We start from the raw sequence: 10,680 nt of genomic DNA on the forward strand, positions 1-10,680 counted from the left end.
GGATGAATATCTTTATTGGGCTCCCTGATCTGCTTCATTACTAATGTGTTTGTGTCATCATATACTTTAACCCGCTAACTGTGAAATAACTTGCTAGCCAAATATTAATGCGCAAGTTATGAAATGACATGCTAGCCATATATTAACGCGCTAGTTATGAAATAACATGCTAGCCATATAATAATGCGCTAGCTGTGAAATAACATGCTAGCCATATATTAACGCGCTAGTTATGAAATAACTTGCTAGCCATATATTAACGGGCTAGTTATGAAATTGCTTGCTAGCCAAATATTAATGCGCTAGTTATGAAATAACATGCTAGCCATATATTGACGCGCTAGTTATGAAATAACTTGCTAGCCATATATTAACACGCTATCTGTGAAATAACTTGCTAGCCATATATTAACGTGCTAGTTATGAAATAACATGCTAGCCATATATTAACACGCAAGTTATGAAATAACATGCTAACCATATATTAACGCGCTAGTTATGAAATAACTTGCTAACCATATATTAACGAGCTAGTAATGAAATAACATGCTAGCCATATATTAACGAGCTAGTTATGAAATAACTTGCTAGCCATATATTAACGCGCTAGTTATGAAATGACATGCTAGCCATATATTAACGCGCTAGTTATGAAATAACATGCTAGCCATATATTAACGCGCTAGTTATGAAATAACTTGCTAGCCATATATTAACGCGCTAGTTATGAAATAGCTTGCTAGCCATATATTAATGCGCTAGTTATGAAATAACATGCTAGCCATTTATTAACTCGCTAGTTATTAAATAACATGCTAGCCACATATTAACCCGCTAGCTGTGAAATAACATTCTAGCCATATATTACCGTGCTAGTTAAGAAATAACATGCTAGCCATATATTAGCGCGCTAGTTACGAAATAACTTGCTAGCCATATATTAACGCGCTAGTTACGAAATAACTTGCTAGCCATATATTAACCCGCTAGTTATGAAATAACATTCTAGCCATATATTAACGCGCTAGTTATGAAATAACTTGCTAGCCATATATTAACGCGCTAGTTATGAAATAACATTCCAGCCATATATTAACGAGCTAGTTATGAAATAACATGCTAGCCATATATTAACCTGCTAGTTATAAAATAACATGCTAGCCATATATTAACGAGCTAGTTATGAAATAACTTGCTAGCCATATATTAACGAGCTAGTTATTAAATAACATGCTAGCCATATATTAACACGTTAGTTATGAAATAACATGCTAGCCATATATTAACGAGCTAGTTATAAAATAACATGCTAGCCATATATTAACGAGCTAGTTATAAAATAACATACTAGCCATATATTAACGCGCTAGTTATGAAATAACATGCTAGCCATATATTAACGAGCTAGTTATAAAATGACATAATAGCCATATATTAACGCGCTAGTTATGAAATAACATGCTAGCCATATATTAATGAGCTAGTTATGAAATAACTTGCTAGCCATATATTAACGCGCTAGTTATGAAATAACATGCTAGCCATATATTAAGCCGCTAGTTATGAAATAACTTGCTAGCCAAATATTAATGCGCTTGCTATGAAATAACATGCTAGCCATATATGAACGCGCTAGTTATGAAATAACTTGCTAGCCATATATTAACGTGCTAGTTATGAAATAGCTTGCTGGCCAAATATTAATGCGCTAGTTATTAAATAACATGCTAGCTGTATATTAACCCGCTAGTTATGAAATTGCTTGCTAGCCAAATATTAACGCGCTAGTTATGAAATAACATGCTAGCCATATATTAAGCCGCTAGTTATTAAATAACTTGCTAGCCAAATATTAACGCGCTAGCTATGAAATAACATGCTAGCCATATATGAACGCGCTAGTTATGAAATAACTTGCTAGCCATATATTAACGTGCTAGTTATGAAATTGCTTGCTAGCCAAATATTAATGCGCTAGTTATTAAATAACATGCTAGCCGTATATTAACCCGCTAGTTATGAAATTGCTTGCTAGCCAAATATTAACGCGCTAGTTATGAAATAACATGCTAGCCATATATTGACGCGCTAGTTATGAAATAACTTGCTAGCCATATATTAACACGCTAGCTGTGAAACAACTTGCTAGCCATATATTAACGCGCTAGTTATGAAATACCTTGCTAGCCATATATTAACCCGCTAGTTATGAAATAACATGCTAGCCATATATCAACGTGCTAGTTATGAAATAACATGCTAGCCATATATTAACGTGCTAGTTATCAAATAACAGGCTAGCCATATATTAACACACTAGTTATGAAATAACATGCTAGCCATATATCAACGCGCTGGTTATCAAATAACAGGCTAGCCATATATTAACACGCTAGTTATGAAATAACATGCTAGCCATATATCAACGCGCTCGTTATGAAATAACATGCTAGCCATATATTAACGAGCTAGTTATGAAATAACATGCTAGCCATATATTAACGCGCTAGTTATGAAATAACATGCTAGCCATATAATAACGAGCTAGTTATAAAATGACATACTAGCCATATATTAACGCGCTAGTTATGAAATAACATGCTAGCCATATATTAACGCACTAGTTATGAAATAACATGCTAGCCATATATTAACGAGCTAGTTATGAAATAACTTGCTAGCCATATATTAACACGCTAGCTGTGAAATAACTTGCTAGCCATATATTAACGCGCTTGCTATGAAATAACATGCTAGCCATGTATTAATTCGCTAGTTATGAAATATCTTGCTAGCCATATATTAACCCGCTAGTTATGAAATAACATGCCAGCCATATATAAACGTGCTAGTTATGAAATAACATGCTAGCCATATATCAACGTGCTAGTTATGAAATAACATGCTAGCCATATATTAACGTGCTAGTTATCAATTAACAGGCTAGCCATATATTAACACGCTAGTTATGAAATAACATGCTAGCCATATATCAACGCGCTAGTTATCGAATAACAGGCTAGCCATATATTAACATGCTAGTTATGAAATTACATGCTAGCCATATATCAACGCGCTAGTTATGAAATAACATGTTAGCCATATATTAACGAGCTAGTTATAAAATAACATGCTAGCCACATATTAACACGCTAGTTATGAAATAACATGCTAGCCATATATTAATGAGCTAGTTATAAAATAACATACTAGCCATATATTAACCCACTAATTATGAAATAACATGCTAGCCATATATTAACGAGCTAGTTATGAAATAACTTGCCAGCCATATATTAACATGCTAGCCATGAAATAACTTGCTAGCCGTATATTAACGCGCTTGCTATGAAATAACATGCTACCAATATATTAACGCGCTAGTTATGAAATAACTTGCTAGCCATATATTAACGCGCTAGTTATGAAATAGCTTGCTAGCCATATATAAATGATCTAGTTATTAAATAACATGCCAGCCATATATTAACTCGCTAGTTATGAAATTGCTTGCTAGCCAAACATTAACGCGCTAGTTATGAAATAACACGCTAGCCATATATTAACACGCTAGCTGTGAAATAACTTTCTAGCCATATATTAACCCGCTAGTTATGAAATACCTTGCTAGCCATATATTAACCCGCTAGTTATGAAATAACATGCTAGCCATATATCAACGTGCTAGTTATGAAATAACATGCTAGCCATATATTAACGTGCTAGTTATCAAATAACAGGCTAGCCATATATTAACACGCTAGTTATGAAATAACATGCTAGCCATGTATCAACGCGTTCGTTATCAAATAACAGGCTAGCCATATATTAACACGCTCGTTATGAAATAACATGCTAGCCATATATTAACGCGCTAGTTATAAAATAACATACTAGCCATATATTAACGCGCTAGTTATGAATTAACTTGCTAGCCATATATTAACGCGCTACTTATGAAATAACATGCTAGCCATATATTAACGAGCTAGTTATGAAATAACTTGCTAGCCATATATTAACACGCTAGCTGTGAAATAACTTGCTAGCCATATATTAACGCGCTTGCTATGAAATAACATGCTAGCCATGCATTAACGCGCTAGTTATGAAATACCTTGCTAGCCGTATATTAACCCGCTACTTATGAAATAACATGCTAGCCATATATCAACATGCTAGTTATGAAATAACATGCTAGCCATATATCAACGTGCTAGTTATGAAATAACATGCTAGCCATATATGAACGCGCTAGTTATCAATTAACAGGCTAGCCATATATTAACACGCTAGTTATGAAATAACATGCTAGCCATATATCAACGCGCTAGTTATCGAATAACAGGCTAGCCATATATTAACACGCTAGTTATGAAATAACATGCTAGCCATATATCAACGCGCTAGTTATGAAATAACATGCTAGCCATATATTAACGAGCTAATTATAAAAAAACATGCTAGCCACATATTAACACGCTAGTTATGAAATAACATGCTAGCCATTTATTAACCCGCTAGTTATTAAATAACATGCTAGCCACATATTAACCCGCTAGCTGTGAAATAACATTCTAGCCATATATTACCGTGCTAGTTAAGAAATAACGTGCTAGCCATATATTAGCACGCTAGTTAATAAATAACATTCTAGCCATATATTAACGCGCTAGTTATGAAATAACATGCTAGCCATATATTAATGCGCTAGTTAAGAAATAACATGCTAGCCATATATTAACGCGCTAGCTGTGAAATTGCTTGCTAGCCATATATTAACGCGCTAGTTATGAAATAACTTGCTAGCCATATATTAACGCGCTAGTTATGAAATAATATGCTAGCCATATATTAACGTGCTAGTTATGAAATAACATGTCAGCGATATATTAACGAGCTAGTTATGAAATTACTTGCTAGCCATATATTAACGTGCTAGTTATGAAATAACATGCTAGCCATATATTAACGCGCTAGTTATTAAATAACATGCTAGCTATATTAATGCGCTAGTTATGAAATAACTTGCTAGCCATACATTAAAGCACTAGTTATTAAATAACATGCTAGCCATATATTAACGTGCTAGTTATGAAATATCATGCTAGCCATATATTAATGCGCTAGTTGTGAAATTACTTGCTAGCCATATATTAACGAGCTAGTTATGAAATAACATGCTAGCAATATATTAACGCACTAATTATGAAATAACTTGCTAGCCATATATTAACGCGCTTGTTATGAAATAACTTGCTAGCCATATATTAACGCGCTAGTTATGAAATAACATGCTAGCCATATATTAACGCGCTAGTTATGAAATATCATGCTAGCCATATATTAATGCGTTAGTTGTGAAATTACTTGCTAGCCATATATTAACGCGCTAGTTATGGAATAACATGCTAGCCATATATTAACGCACTAATTATGAAATAACTTGCTAGCCATATATTAACCCGCTTGTTATGAAATAACTTGCTAGCCATATATTAATGCGCTAGTTATGTGATAACTTGTTAGCCATATATTAACGTGCTAGATATGAAATTGCTTGCAAGCCATATAACGCGTTCGTTATGAAATAACTTGCTAACCATATATTAACATGCTAGTTACAAAATAACTTGCTAGCCATATATTAACCCGCTAGTTATGAAATAATTGCTAGCCATATATTGACCCGCTTGTTATGAAATAACTTGCTAGCCATATATTAATGCGCTAGTTGTGAAATAACTTGCTAGCCATATATTAATGCGCTAGTTATGAAATAACTTGCTAGCCATATATTAACGCGCTAGTTATGAAATAACTTGCTAGCCATATATTAACACGCTAGTTATGAAATAACATGCCAGCCATACATTAACACGCTAGTTATGAAATAACATGCCAGCCATATATTAACGTGCTAGTTATGAAATCACTTGCCAGCCACATATTAACGCGCTGGTTATGAAATGACATGCCAGCCATATATTAACATGCTAGATATTAAATAACTTGCTAGCCATTATTAACACGCTAGTTATGAAATTGCTTGCTAGCCATATATTAACGTGCTAGTTATTAAATAACATGCTAGCCATATATTAAAGCACTAGTTATGAAATAACTTGCTAGCCATATATTAACGCGCTAGTTATGAAATAAGACGCTAGCCATATATTAATGCGCTAGTTATGAAATTGCTTGCTAGCCATATATTAACCCGCTAGCTGTGAAATTGCTTGCTAGCCATATATTGACGTGCTAGTCATGAAATAACATGCTAGCCATATATTAACCCGCTAGTCATGAAATAATTGCTAGCCATATATTAACGCGCTGTTATGAAATAACTTGCTAGCCATATATTAAACCGCTAGTTATGAAATAATTGCTAGCCATATATTAACCTGCTTGATATGAAATAACTTGGTAGCCATATATTAACCCGCTAGCTGTGAAATTGCTTGCTAGCCATATATTAATGCGCTAATTATGAAATAACATGCTAGCCATATATTAACATGCTAGTTATGAAATAAGATGCTACCTATATATTAACATGCTAGTTATTAAATAACTTGCTAGCCATTTATTAACCCGCTAGTTATGAAATTGCTTGCTAGCCATATATTAATGCGCTAGTTATGAAATTGGTTGCTAGCCATATATTAACGTGCTAGTTATTAAATAACATGCTAGCCATATATTAACGCGCTAGTTATGAAATAACTTGCTAGCCATATATTAACGCGCTAGTTATGAAATAACATGCTAGCCATATATTAATGCGCTAGTTGTGAAATTACTTGCTAGCCATATATTAACGCGCTCTTTATGAAATAACATGCTAACCATATATTAATGCGCTAGTTATGAAATTGCTTGCTAGCCACATATTAACCCGCTAGCTGTGAAATTGCTTGCTAGCCATATATTGACGCGCTAGTTATGAAATAACCTGCTAGCCATATATTAACCCGCTAGTTATGAAATAACATACTAGCCATATATTAACACGCTAGTTATGAAATAACTTGCTAGCCATATATTAAACCACTAGTTATGAAATAATTGCTAGCCATATATTAACGTGCTAGTTATGAAATAACATGTCAGCCATATATTAACACGCTAGTTATGAAATAACATTCTAGCCATATATTAAGGTGCTAGTTATGAAATAACATGCTAGCCATATATTAACGCGCTAGTTATGAAATAACATGCTAGCTATATTAATGCGCCAGTTATGAAATAAATTGCTAACCATATATTAACGCGCTAGTTATTAAATAACATGCTAGCCATATATTAACACGCTAGTTATGAAACATCATGCTAGCCATATATTAATGCGCTAGTTGTGAAATTACTTGCTAGCCATATATTAACGTGCTAGTTAGGAAATAACATGCTAGCCATATATTAATGCGCTAGTTATGAAATTGCTTGCTAGCCACATATTAACCCGCTAGCTGTAAAATTGCTTGCTAGCCATATATTAATGCGCTAGTTATGAAATAACTTGCTAGCCATATATTACCGCGCTAGTTATGAAATAACATGCTAGCCATATATTAACGTGCTAGTTATGAAATAACATGTCAGCGATATATTAACGCGCTAGTTATGAAATTACTTGCCAGCCATATATTAACCCGCTAGTTATGAAATAACATGCTAGCCATATATTAACCCGCTAGTTATGAAATAACTTGCTAGCCATATATTAAACCACTAGTTATGAAATAATTGCTAGCCATATATTAACGTGCTAGTTATGAAATAACGTCAGCCATATATTAACACGCTAGTTATGAAATAACATGCTAGCTATATTAACGCGCCAGTTATGAAATAAATTGCTAGCCATATATTAACGCGCTAGTTATTAAATAACATGCTAGCCATATATTAACACGCTAGTTATGAAACATCATGCTAGCCATATATTAATGCGCTAGTTGTGAAATTACTTGGTAGCCATATATTAACGCGCTAGTTATGAAATAACATGCTAGCCATATATTAACACGCTAGTTATGAAATAACATGCTAGCCATATATTAACACGCTAGTTATGAAATAACATGCTAGCCATATATTAACGTGCTAGTTATGAAATAACATGTCAGCCATATATTAATGCGCTAGGTATGAAATTACTTGCCAGCCATATATTAACGTGCTAGTTATGAAATAACATGCTAGCTATATATTAACGCGCTAGCTGTGAAATTGCTTTCTAGCCATATATCAACATGCTAATTATGAAATAACTTGCTAGCCATATATTACCGCGCTAGTTATGAAATAACATGCTAGCCATATATTAACGTGCTAGTTATGAAGTAACATGTCAGCGATATATTAACGCGCTAGTTATGAAATTACTTGCCAGCCATATATTAACTTGCAAGTTATGAAATAACATGCTAGCCATATATTAACGAGCTAGTTATTAAATAGCATGCTAGCTATATTAACGCGCTAGTTATGAAATAACTTGCTAGCCATATATTAACGTGCTAGTTATTAAATAACATGCTAGCCATATATTAACGCGCTAGTTATGAAATATCATGCTATCCATATATTAATGCGCTAGTTGTGAAATTACTTGCTAGCCATATATTAACGCGCTAGTTATGAAATAACATGCTAGCCATATATTAATGCGCTAGTTATAAAATAACATCCTAGCCATATATTAACGTGCTAGTTATGAAATAACATGTCAGCCATATATTAACGTGCTAGTTATGAAATAACATGTCAGCCATATATTAACGCGCTAGTTATGAAATTACTTGCCAGCCATATATTAACATGCTAGTTATGAAATAACATGCTAGCCATATATTAACGTGCTAGCTGTGAAATTGCTTGCTAGCCATATATTAATGCGCTAGTTATTCATACTGCTTTATAAATGAGGCACAATACAGCCAATCAGAACACAGCTCATTTACATATATCAGTCTTAAAGGCACAGAAACAAATACAGACTGAACTGCTTTATTAATGAGGCACAATACAGCACAGCCAATCAGAACACAGCTCATTTACATATATCAGTCTTAAAGGCACAGAAACAAATACAGACTGTTTAATTATAAAGAATAAAGATAAAAATGATCATATAAAAATGAATAATTACTGTTTTATACATAAAACAACACAAACACTACAAACAGAGCTCAGAGTGACAAATACAAGAGTCTAACACAGAAAAGAGGAATAAGGAGAAAGAGAGAGAGAGAGAGAGAGAGAGAGAGAAAGAAAGATACAGAGACAGACAGAGAGAGAATTCAATTTTTTAATTTTTATTCAGTTTCATTTGTTAGAGTTCTGTGTGTGTGTGTGTGTGTGTGTGTGTGTGTGTGTTCTGTGTGTGTGTGTGTGTGTGTGTGTGTGTGTGTGTGTGTGTGTTCTGTGTGTGTGTGTGTGTGTTCTGTGTGTGTGTGTGTGTGTGTGTTCGTGTGTGTGTGTGTGTGTGTGTGTTCTGTGTGTGTGTGTGTGTGTGTGTGTGTGTGTGTGTTCTGTGTGTGTGTGTGTGTTCTGTGTGTGTGTGTGTGTGTGTGTTCTGTGTGTGTGTGTGTTCTGTGTGTGTGTGTGTGTGTGTGTGTTCTGTGTGTGTGTGTGTGTGTGTGTTCTGTGTGTGTGTGTTTCTGTGTGTGTGTGTGTGTGTGTGTGTTCTGTGTGTGTGTGTGTGTTCTGTGTGTGTGTGTGTGTTTCTGTGTGTGTGTGTGTGTGTGTGTGTTTACTGTGTGTGTGTGTCTGTGTGTGTTTACTGTTTGTGTGTGTGTGTGTTCTGTGTGTATCTGTGTGTGTGTGTGTGTTCTGTGTGTGTGTGTGTTCTGTGTGTGTGTGTGTGTGTTCTGTGTGTGTGTGTGTGTGTGTGTGTGTGTGTGTGTGTTGTGTGTCTGTGTGTGTGTTCTGTGTGTGTGTTCTGTGTGTGTTTGTTCTGTGTGTGTGTTCTGTGTGTGTGTGTGTGTGTTCTGTGTGTGTGTGTGTGTGTGTTCTGTGTGTGTGTGTGTGTGTGTGTGTCTGTGTGTGTGTGTGTGTGTTCTGTGTGTGTGTGTGTGTGTGTGTTCTGTGTGTGTGTGTGTGTGTGTGTTCTGTGTGTGTGTCTGTGTGTGTGTGTGTGTTCTGTGTGTGTGTGTGTGTGTGTGTGTTCTGTGTGTGTGTGTTCTGTGTGTGTGTTCTGTGTGTGTGTTCTGTGTGTGTGTGTGTGTGTGTGTGTGTGTGTTCTGTGTGTGTGTGTTTCTGTGTGTGTGTGTGTGTGTGTTCTGTTTGTGTGTGTGTGTGTTCTGTGTGTATCTGTGTGTGTCTGTGTGTGTTCTGTGTGTGTGTGTTTACTGTGTGTGTGTGTGTGTGTGTTCTGTGTGTGTGTGTGTTCTGTGTGTGTGTGTGTGTGTGTGTTCTGTGTGTGTGTGTGTGTGTGTGTGTGTGTGTGTTCTGTGTGTGTGTGTGTTCTGTGTGTGTGTGTGTGTGTGTGTGTGTGTGTGTGTGTGTGTTCTGTGTGTGTAGTGTGTGTGTGTGTTCTGTGTGTGTTTACTGTGTGTCTGTGTGTATCTGTGTGTGTGTGTGTGTGTGTGTGTCTGTGTGTGTGTGTACTCTGTGTGTGTGTGTGTGTGTGAGTGAGTGTGTGTGTTCTGTGTGTGTTCTGTGTGTGTG

The sequence above is a fragment of the Colossoma macropomum genome, unplaced genomic scaffold (assembly GCF_904425465.1).
Source record: "Colossoma macropomum unplaced genomic scaffold, Colossoma_macropomum, whole genome shotgun sequence".
Classification (NCBI taxonomy): Eukaryota; Metazoa; Chordata; class Actinopteri; order Characiformes; family Serrasalmidae; genus Colossoma; species Colossoma macropomum.